Below are 11,369 nucleotides of genomic sequence, written 5' to 3'. Positions count from 1 at the left end.
ATTATTTTATAAATATTTAACGTATTATACCAAATCTCTAATAATAATGCGAAAAATTATTCATTTTTTGACAAATAAAATAAGTTTTAGTCCGCTCTGAAGTTGTTGCGAGCAGGTGCAGTCATACAATTTGCTATGGCGACGCGATTTATTTCTATATTCAGAGCGGACTAGCAGTTTTACGCGGACTATACTTAGCTGACAACAAATGACTGTTTTCGAAAACCGCCACACGCATACAAAAGTTTGTCGGACTGTACCTCAATCGTGGTCATTTAAAAAAAGAAATTTTCATCCCGCTTCAACACATTCCCTTTTGAAAATCGGCTTCGTATATGGTATATTAAAATGATACATGTTAGGTGTACATTTATATGAATGTTACATTAGAATTAATTATTATGCATCTTTAAAAAGTATTAATAAACGCAAATTAAGTGTTCATCCTTTAAATTGAAGCTCTAAGGAGCTATAGGTTATCGTTTAATAATACAATGAAGTATTAATAAAATAAATAATATTAGATGATTTTTTTGAATTCTCATAGCTACTTTTTCCGCTTGCAATTTGTAATAAGAAAATCGTAGACTAAATAAAGTTGTATTATATTACTTTACAGTTCAGGAGAATATATAAAATATATAAAATATTATATTTTGAATACACAATAATACCAGCTCACAGAATTTAGTTTTTATTATATATTTTTAAATATTTTAAGTGTTTACGAAAATATATTTATAATACAGTTATAGACAAGGAATTGAAAAGGTTGTTATAATTATATTGTTTATTATTTATATCTTTAGATCATGTACACGAACTGCCGCCTAAAATGGACTAAGTTTACTTGTTCTTTGTTTTTTTATCTTAGTTTAGGTTCTAATATGTTGAAGAATACTACTTGCAAGATTTTATTATAAACTTACAATGGCTATACTGTTCGTTTTATTTTATAAAAATGAATAGTTTGATGCTTTAAAATGTTACAATAATATGTTTTCATGTTTTATTAAAGAATGTAAGGGAAATACACAAAACATCCTGATTTATTTCTTAAGTGCAGCAGCGCACCTGTGGTTGACTTCAGGTAGAAGTCATGACCTAGATTTACTAGGTCATGACTTCTACCTGAATTATAATGCGTAGTATAATGCGTCATCCACACTGCGTACAAATAAATAGCGGTATACTGCAGCTGTACAACAGAAATTAACGCACAATACGGTGGAATCAAGACAGCCACGCCATCTATAGATGCTTCTGTAATGGAAAAGTAATTTTAGTATAATGTATTCATTAGGTAACGAATGAATTTTATTATTATTTATGCAATATCTACTTTTTAGTGATATAATAAACAAACATTGTAGTAAACGAACTAAATTACTTTTAGTTTTACGTAACTGCCAGATATATAGCAACGAATGCCTTTATATTTTAGGAAAACTTTAAATTTCGATTGTATGAGAGTAATGTTTTTTGTGATAGATTTTTAATAGAATGTTTACAAAATATTTATTGTTCATGTTTTTTACTTTAGGTTAATTAATAATTTATGTACTGCATTCAGATCTGTTATTTAGTAGATTAAGTAATAATATTGTATGTTTAAAATGAAAATGAGAGAATGATTGTCTAAAAAAACAAGCCCGAACGTACCATAGACAATATATAGTTAGATATAGATAATATATACTTTCAAATCACTAATGTCAATGTGACGAATTCACTCTCTTTGGCGCCATTTGTGAACTTTTTAAATGTTCAGGCCAAAATAATATTTCAATAGAAACACGATATTCAAAAAATATGTAGTTAAATGTAATTTTAGGAATGTGTAATATTCTCGTCTTATAAATGTACTATAAATGTTAAAATATAATAAATATTCAATGTTCCCTTGAAAACTGTCTTGCATTTTGGAATTGCTTAATTTTATTCATGTAATACACTTTTATCTGTAATATTATAAAATCTAATATTAATAAGGACTTAATAATATTAAAGCAGTATTATTCAACTATTATACATATTATAATGATAATGTTTAAAAGTTTTTGTGCGCACCATTTTCATAATGTTGTATTTCGTCTTAGTAAGTCGTTTACAAAATTTTGTTTTTTCACAAATGAAATGACTTTTCAGTGCCGCTTTGCTCATTTTTCATTTCATGTAAATTATACTTAAGTTTTATTTTAAATAAATAAAAAAATAATCATAATCAAAAGCAGCCATCAAAATTTTCGTTGTTGAACATTTTTTGTTCTTTTTGACTTTTTGGCGGTCTTTGCCACTTGAGACTGGTATCTTTCCATCAGAAATGTGCAAGGTAGCCAACTTGAGGTTGCGTTTCAAATCCACCAATTGCATTACTTAATTTTTTTCTTACCTTTGCTCATCAGATTAAAATGCGTGAAGCTATCAAGCTAAGCTATGTTTTTTACCTTGTAGAAGGTAATGTTTTTCTATTACATGTATGATTTTCTTCTTAGCCTCGACCTCGCTTAGCTATCCGGCAAATTACTGGTGAAAAGACACCCTAAACCTTATAGGTAATCAGTAAGTAGTAGGCCTTATATTATGTACTCATATTATGTCATAGATTAGTAAAGATACTTTGCCGCCTTGAAATTGAATGAAGCCACAAACGGCTTATTAGTAAGTTCTTTTTTTTAATTTTTGAAAAATAAAAACATTTTTAGAGAAAATTTACGAATAAATAACTAATACTGCGTAATTGACATAATAAATAAAGAATTATTTCAAATATGTTAGGGACATTTTAGCACGGAGACGTGGCAAAACTTTTTTACGCAACTATTTCAATTCTCAAAACTGGTTACATTTTCTTGTTAGGTGTAATCTTTACTAATCTAAGTATTATGTATGTATGTACTTGTATTATGTATACACGTTATATAATATCCAAGTGTTGAAATGTGTGTGAATGGTAAATAAAAAACTGGAAATATCGAAATTAAATTTCAATTTATTCGAGATTACATAATTTTTCGAAACCATATGACAAAATGAATTAACTTTTACATCTTTTTAAATTAACGTTTACATCTTTTTTTGTTGTTAAATATTAACAAAACTTTAACAGATAAATCTGCATTTATTCTAACATTGTAAATGAAAATAATCTCTACATACAGTAGCAAGTCTTAAAAAATCTACTTTTTTTTGTTTTTAGCTATTTTACATTGCCTAAGCGAATAAGCGGCGTATGATAATACAAAACATTTTAAAAAATCAATGAAAATTAATAAAAATAAAATTAAAATTACTATTGTTATTTTTTTTAATTGTAAAATTTTGAAATCTTTAAGCAACTCAGCTGTTCACTGTTTGTATATTAATTTATGATTTTTTATTTTCTTTTCATTCTTTGAAAACAGATGAATTAATTCTGAAATCTTTAAACAACTCAGCTGTTCACTTTTTGTATATTAATTTATGATTTTTTATTTTCTTTTCATTCTTTGAAGACAGATGAATTAATTTTGAAATATTTAAACAACTCAGCCGTTCACTTTTAATAGTTATATCCACATTTATAACAATAAATGATTTTTTACAATTTAGCACTGAATAAAGGCGTCCTGATATTGAGTGGCCCTTCCTATAAATTTGACTTACAATCCACTACTCTGATTCTTACAGGGTTCTATTTAAATTGTGTCATATTAGTCATACGCCGTTTCACCAGAAAACAAGACTTCTCGAAGGTTACTATTCGAACATTTACATCATACTTTATTCCACAGTAAATTGACATAACTCGCGTAAAGTATTGACGAACCACGTATATCACCATACCGGTCTGACGCGCAGAGGATTCCAAGTTCGATCCCCGGCCAAACATATCTAAAATATGAATTTAGATTAGTCCTGGGTCTGGGTGTTTTTGTATTCATCTTTGTGTCCATAGCACCCACGACATAGGGAATCCTAGTGAGTGTACAAAGCACATTTTTCTTTTTCAAAAATATATATTTTTTTTTTATAGCTAGAATTGAGACGGTACATTTAAAACGAGTTATGTCCTAGAATAATAGTAACCTTTCAATCGAAGCAGTTTTCCAAATAAACTAGATTAAAGTCTAAATTAAATTAACTTTACTACAGAATTACAATTAAATAATATTTATTATAATATTTACAGTCGCATGAATACTACTGTCACTGAAAAACCAATCTGGATCAAGACATTACTGAAATTTTCAATGACAGCATCTCAAAAACCTTATAACTATTTAAATAATTCAATAAGCATGGTTTTTCAAACAAAATGAAAGAATGAAAAACAAAAAAAAAATTCAAAGTTTATTTTTATCTAAGTAGATATCAAAATGATCGATTCAGTGTCAATTCAGCCCGTTATCAGTAATCAATCTATCCTTTGATTTGCTTACGAAAGATCAATATAATTATGACATTTTCTTCATACTAGAAATTGACAAATTTCGATCCTTAGTAGACAAACTGTGGATAGATCGTTTATTAATAATGGCTTTTATAATATTAATGCATCCTTGTTTTCTACTTAATATGTTTTTATTTAAAATGAACAATCATTTGCAATTTTGATTCACAAAATTCTAAAACCAACGGTTTAACAAAACACGAAACATCTTTGACAATCTTATGGTACCAATTATCGAATTTAACCATTTTTTTAAATAATCTGAGAGTAGCAGACGAGCACGCAGTCCACCTGATGGTAAGTGGCTACTGCAGCCCATGAACATCAGTAGTCAACCGCAGGTAGGATTATATATTCCTAACTGAGGTCGGCCATAGATGCGCCGCTACCCCTGAGGACTAAGCTGGAGCGCCTCGGAAAACTATTTCAACCATGCTTATTAATTATTATTATTATTAAAACTAAATTGTGTGAAACGTAATCAAAATTGTGCATATATTTTCTATACAGGTACATATATATGATATAAATTAATTTATCCGTACTTGCACCAATCAACGACCTCGCTGCGTGCTTTTAAATGCTTAGAAAATGGTTATATTACATTTCACAATATAACATAATTATTTGCGAATATTACAAACGTTACAAAGAGCGGTTAGACGCGGCGTTTTCTGCAGTAGGGCGTTTTATCAACGCGCGTCTGCGTCGCTCTTGACACCCGACTGTTTTGGGTGACACTTAGGAATGTGAAAACTAATCGATTTTCACAATAAATCGTTTATTTTCGTGTAATAATCGATTTTAAAACAGTAATAATCGATTTTCAATAAATCGATTTTAATATACTGATTATTTTAACAAATCGACTATCTAAATTAACGGTCGGTAATGCACAGACCCGCGTTTTTTTACATGTCAATTTTTAATACCATTGACATAGTCGATTATCTCCAATAATCGATTTATTTTTAACAAAGAAAAATTGATAATCAAATCATTTTTTTATCACATCCTTAGAGACATGGTTGAGGGTGTTGTGACGTCACACCATCGCGATCTTATTAAGATTGTATCATTACTAACCGTGTTTATAATAAAACATTAAGATCAATATATCCCTCGAGACCTATACCGCAAACAATAATCATTATTAAGAACTATATTATTTTTGATTGACGACAAAGTCTGCATAGTGCACTCTAGCGGACTATGGGCATCGGAAGGGTCTGCACCGGGCCTCCGGTCCTGAGGGCCTCCAAGGTCATATTGAAGAAATATCAGTGTACGTAATGTGTTATTAGTTAAAAAAATGTCACCGGAATGAAACCATCACCGAAATACAGACTGGGGGCCTCCATTCAACCTCCACTCCGGACCTCCGACCACCTTAGTCAACCACTGAGTGCAGACTACAGTAGGTACAGTATAGACATGTATTCGACATAAACCATAAAAATATATTGTATTGGGTAATATATCGCCCATTATTAATAATCAATATATCTTTTGATTTGCCTACCAAAGATCCCACATAGTGTAGACTGCAGTAGTTACAGTATAGACATGTATTTGACATAAACCATAAAAATATATTGCATTGGGTAATATATCGCCCATTATTAATAATCAATCTATCCGATGATTTGTTCAATGATCGAGACTTGACAACTTGTACACAGTGGTGGACTAAGCTCGATGAAGGCCCGGAGTGGAAATATCGAATGAGTGGAGGCCTCATTCGATATTCTTCTCTTTCGTTCGTTTTAGTGGATCTAATTTTACAAGCTTTTACAAATGTCTACAAGGGAACAAGGGAACTTGTAGACATTTGGAGGCCCCCCAGAACCACGGGCCCCTATAACCCGCTCCTCTCTTAGTCCGCCAATGCTAGTACATACTAGAAATTTTCATCAGATCAAATTTTGACCTTTGGTAAGAAAAATGAGGATAGATTCAATATTAAAAACGGGTGTATAATAGTCGCCACGCATCCTCCATTTGATCTACACTGGGTATTCTCTGGGTCTGCTATTTACATCTTTATGTTTTAGTATCCACAATATTAAATTTCAGTGCATTAACAAGAAGAACAACAGACATTGCAAGTCAAAAAAACAAAAACAAACGAACATTAACCCATGTACAAATGATAGTGACCAAAATTCAGTTTCGGCCAAGTTTCGGCCATGCCTTTCGTCCCAATCGAAATATAAGCGTTCGTGAACTTTCGGGTTGTGTTCGGCTGCGCTCGGGCGTTTCCTGTCAACTTGACATTCTGAACGCCGACGAGCCGCACCTGACAATTTTTGTTTATCACCATCATAGATTAGTAAAGATACTTCGCTGCCTTGAAATTGAATGAAGCCACAAACGGCTTATAAGTATCTTTATTTTTGAGTTCTTGAAAAATAAAAACATTTTTAGAGATAATTTACGAATAAATAACTAATACTGCGTAATTTACATACTAAATAAATAATTATTTCAAATATTTTAGGGACATTTTAGCACGGAGACGTGGCAAAACTTTTTTTTGCAACTATTTCAATTCTCAAAACTGGATACATTTTCTTGTTAGGAGTGAGTAATCTTTACTAATCTATGAACACCATATTGAATGCAAAAAAATATAAATTACTGGAGATAACTTGTCCAAATACTGCTATAAATCTGTAAGTCTCTATATATGAGGGAATTGTGTTAATAGGACCATATCTATCCTATGTAGAGGGTCCCGGGTTCCATACAGACAGACGTTACAATAATAATTTTAGATATATGTTTTGGGTCTGGGTGTTTTTGTATTCACAGTTGTTTGTCCTAGACAGGATATATGATATATATTGAAAACCTTCGCTGTTTTTGAATACAAATCATTATTTCAAGCAAATATTATATCTTTTTGTCACAATGACACTTTAACAACAAAATTTATAACAAATTCCAATTACCTAGCATCAGCAATAAACAATATAATTAATTAAGATTATGCTTAATTATATTAATTATTAATTTATCAATAATTGAAGCCTAAATTATAAATCTAGCCTTAATCTAAACATTTAGGTTGAAGGCCGCTGTTCAAAAGGCATTAGGAGCATAAGATTTTGTCTCAAATATTATTTATATGTTGTCCAATATAGATCGCTAGATGGCGTTAAATATGCTAATTAAAAAGCATGTGGTAAGTCCATAATTAATACTCAATCTATCTTGATTTTTCCTACAGAAGATCAAATGTTGTCAATTTCTAGTATAAAGTAATTATAAGGTCGATCTTTGGTAAGCAAAACTTAAGACAGATTGAATATTGATAACGGATCTAGATGCAACGATTTTCTTCTAAACTTGTATAGTTCTATTACGCCAAAGCATTCCAACTAGAAAATAAAACCAAAATGAAATTGTCGGAATTAGAAAAAAGAAAAAGCCTAAAGTACGTAAATTTAGAATAACATTTTTTATAAAACTATATTGGACAACATAATACAATTTATCTTAAAGGTATTTAAATTTCTGTGAATCGTTTGATATTTAAACTTCGGTAACGTGACATGTAATAAATAATAATTATTGACTGAAAGGGTGAGACGTAAAGGCTAATAGGTTCTCAATTAATTTTCCGCAAAGTATTTTGTAATTAAAATAAAGATATGTAAGTTTAATTTAAGTAAACAATATTTACTACACAATAATATTTTTATTATTTTTCATTATTATAAATTTATTGTGTAGGGTCGAGGACTAAGATAGAACGCCTCATGTGCCAGCACCGCCACCCTTTAGATTGCAAAACATTCCATCAAACTAAACAAAACTAATTTCCAAAATAAAATTAGTTGCAAATTTAATTTCTTTGCCGAATAAATTATTTTCTTTCATTCTTTTAATGATTCTTTCTTTCATTTCTTTCTGGTATGTAGGATGCAAAATTACACTAATTTTTAATTTACATTTAAAAATATTATTTATCATTAAATTATGCTTTTTACATACATTATTATAATTATATTTATAATTTATCTCGTTCTACTACCGCCGGCGGCATTCCTTACAATAATTTAAAATATTTATTAACTATTTTCAAAATGATATAGAAATTATTACTTAAATGGACATGTTGAAATTATTTTACATTATTTTGTTTTCCAAAAAATTATAACATAATTAATTTTATTTTTAAGTTTTACTTTCAGTAACTCACTCAAAGCACATTAAAAGTTTGTTGTAATGTATACAAACAATATTTCGTTAATAATTATATTAAATTAACTATAAAAATAACTAACTTTGAAACTTAAATTAACTATACTTTAAATTGAAAATAATAAGTGTAAGTTAGAACTTAGGCACTTGTCAAACCGGCCACGATAAAATTGGAAAATATATATATTTTTTATAATATAGGAGTAGCAGACGAGCAAGCATTCCACCTGACGGTAAGTGGCTATTGCCGACTGTCAACATTATAATCAACCCCAGATAAGATTAGGGTACTATAATCAGCGCCAAACTTCTAGTCCGCTCTGAAGTTAGTTAGTATAAACTCCGTAACATAAGGACACACTAACGCAGTTATGTACCCGCGGGCGAGAGCGGGCAGCGGAGTATGCCATGGGGTCCATCCCACGCTGTCTTCGTCTCTTTATAACAGATAAATTCCGCATTGTCTGTCTCTTCTCTTCGTTTCTTTACTCGGAGCGGACTAATCGTTTGGCGCGGATTATACCTGAGGTCAGCCACAGATGTGTTACTAGCCCTAAGAACTAACAACGCTTCGGATATATATTTTTTAGAACACAAAAGCGCTTAACACTGCTGTTATAACAGAAATAGGTATGGCGGTCGAACCACGAAGGGTTTCTACTCTCTTCAAATCTTTGCTCGTTTTAGATCACTAAGCGAGTATCAATCACGCCTATCTTTCTAGATGATACAAGTGCCTTAGCTCACCTTTTAAAAAAACTTAACTAAGATACGAACAAGTTTATTCTGCAACAGTCTTTGATATGAAAATGTATAAAAATTATGCAAACAGAGTTATACATAGCGCGGAATATTATGTACAGTAATAATGTGAAAAGTATTGATTTTGAAATCTTTATCGACCCATTACTGTCCCACTGCTGGGCACGGGTCTCCTCTCAGAATGAGAAGGACTAGGCCATAGTCCACCGCGCTGTTCACGTGCGTATTGGTAGACTTCACATACCTTTGAGAACCGTTTTTTAAATTTCTCAGGTATGCAGGTTTCCTTACGATGTTTTCCTTCACCTTTTAGCAAGTGATAATTAATTTCTAATACGCACATAACTTAGAAAAATCAGAGGTGCGTGCTTGAGATTCGAACATCGGACATCGTTATGTGCATATTAGAAATAATTATCACTTGCTATATAAGGAAAACACTTAGAGAAAATCTATGTTTGTGAGTTCTTAAGAAAATGTTCTCAAAGGTATGTGAAGTCTACCAATACGCACTTGGCCAGCGCGGTGGACTATGGCCTAATCCTTCTCATTATGAGAGGAGACCCGTGCCCAGCAGTGGGACAGTAATCAAACTTTTCTCATTATAACAACAGATTCGATACAATTGTCATGTGGCTAAGTGAATATCGTAATAATTGAGCAAAAAACAGAAGGTATTGGGTTAATATAAAGTAGTTATGATAAAACTATTGCATATGTAGGCGGGTAGTATGATTATGTATATAGAAAGCTTTTGAAAGATGCAACTTCCATGTGTCAACTACATATATCCTGGCATGATTATAACATAAGTATTTTAGGAATATTTCAAGTCAGATCGATAACCACATAATTTTGAAAAATTGGGGCAAATTGAACTTAAAAACAATCCTTTTTTTATGTATTGTGTAGATCATGTTTTTGTAATTTTAGAAATATAAATTTAAGCGCTGTCTATATCTACAGACATTGCGCGTATCAGTCACGTGTCGTATCAGACAAATTATTTTTTTTATCCACAATATTTAGAAAGGCACGGCCCGTGTCTGCGCTGTTTTACTGTAGATAACAAATACGTCAATACACTTTGTATAGTATTTATTTATTTATTTATTTATTTATTCATTCATTGCATCAAATATGGTACATTAGATGGTATATTTTGATAAAGTTCTGCACATTTGGCCAATATCGGCATGCAACAATATAAAAGTAATGTGAAATAAACTAAACATAAATTCAAATACATCAATTAAAATTACACAATACGATAATTGCTGCTCAATGCTAACATCAATTATATGGCGTGATAACATTACAATACTTAAATTAAATGAAAAATATTACATAATTATTATTAAATTATCTAAACTAAAGTAAACTTTGTCTGCCACGACCATAGATTAGTAAAGATACTTCGCCGCCTTGAAATTGAATGAAGCCACAAACGGCTTATTAGTAAGTTCTTTTATTGAATTCTTGACAAATAAAAACATTTTTAGAGAAAATTTACGAATAAATAACTAATACTGCGTAATTTACATAATAAATAAATAATTTATAATAATAATTTCAAATATTTTAGGGAAATTTTAGCACGGAGACGTGGCAAAACTTTTTTACGCAACTATTACAATTCTCAAAATTGGGTACATTTTCTTGTTAGGAGTGAGTAATCTTTACTAATCTATGGCGACGACACGTGTCTGATACGCTCTATGACTGTAGACGTAAATAAACCTTTACTCTGAGATGTGGACAAATATATTTTTTTATTCATTATGTACTAGCTTTCACTCGGCTTCCCTCGCGGTCATAGGTTCTTATCTATCCCTCGGGACCGGTACTTTTTTCGGGATAAAAGTTACCCTATGTCCTTTTCTGAACCCCTGACAACGTGTGTACAAAATTTCACGACAATCGGTCATGTAGTTAAGACGTGAAAGTGTTACAAACAAACACATTC

Source organism: Epargyreus clarus, unplaced genomic scaffold (genome assembly GCF_041222505.1).
Source record: "Epargyreus clarus isolate Ecla_fem2 unplaced genomic scaffold, WU_Ecla_fem_2.2 ptg000016l, whole genome shotgun sequence".
In the NCBI taxonomy this organism is placed as follows: domain Eukaryota; kingdom Metazoa; phylum Arthropoda; class Insecta; order Lepidoptera; family Hesperiidae; genus Epargyreus; species Epargyreus clarus.
This window is presented reverse-complemented; position numbering follows the sequence as displayed.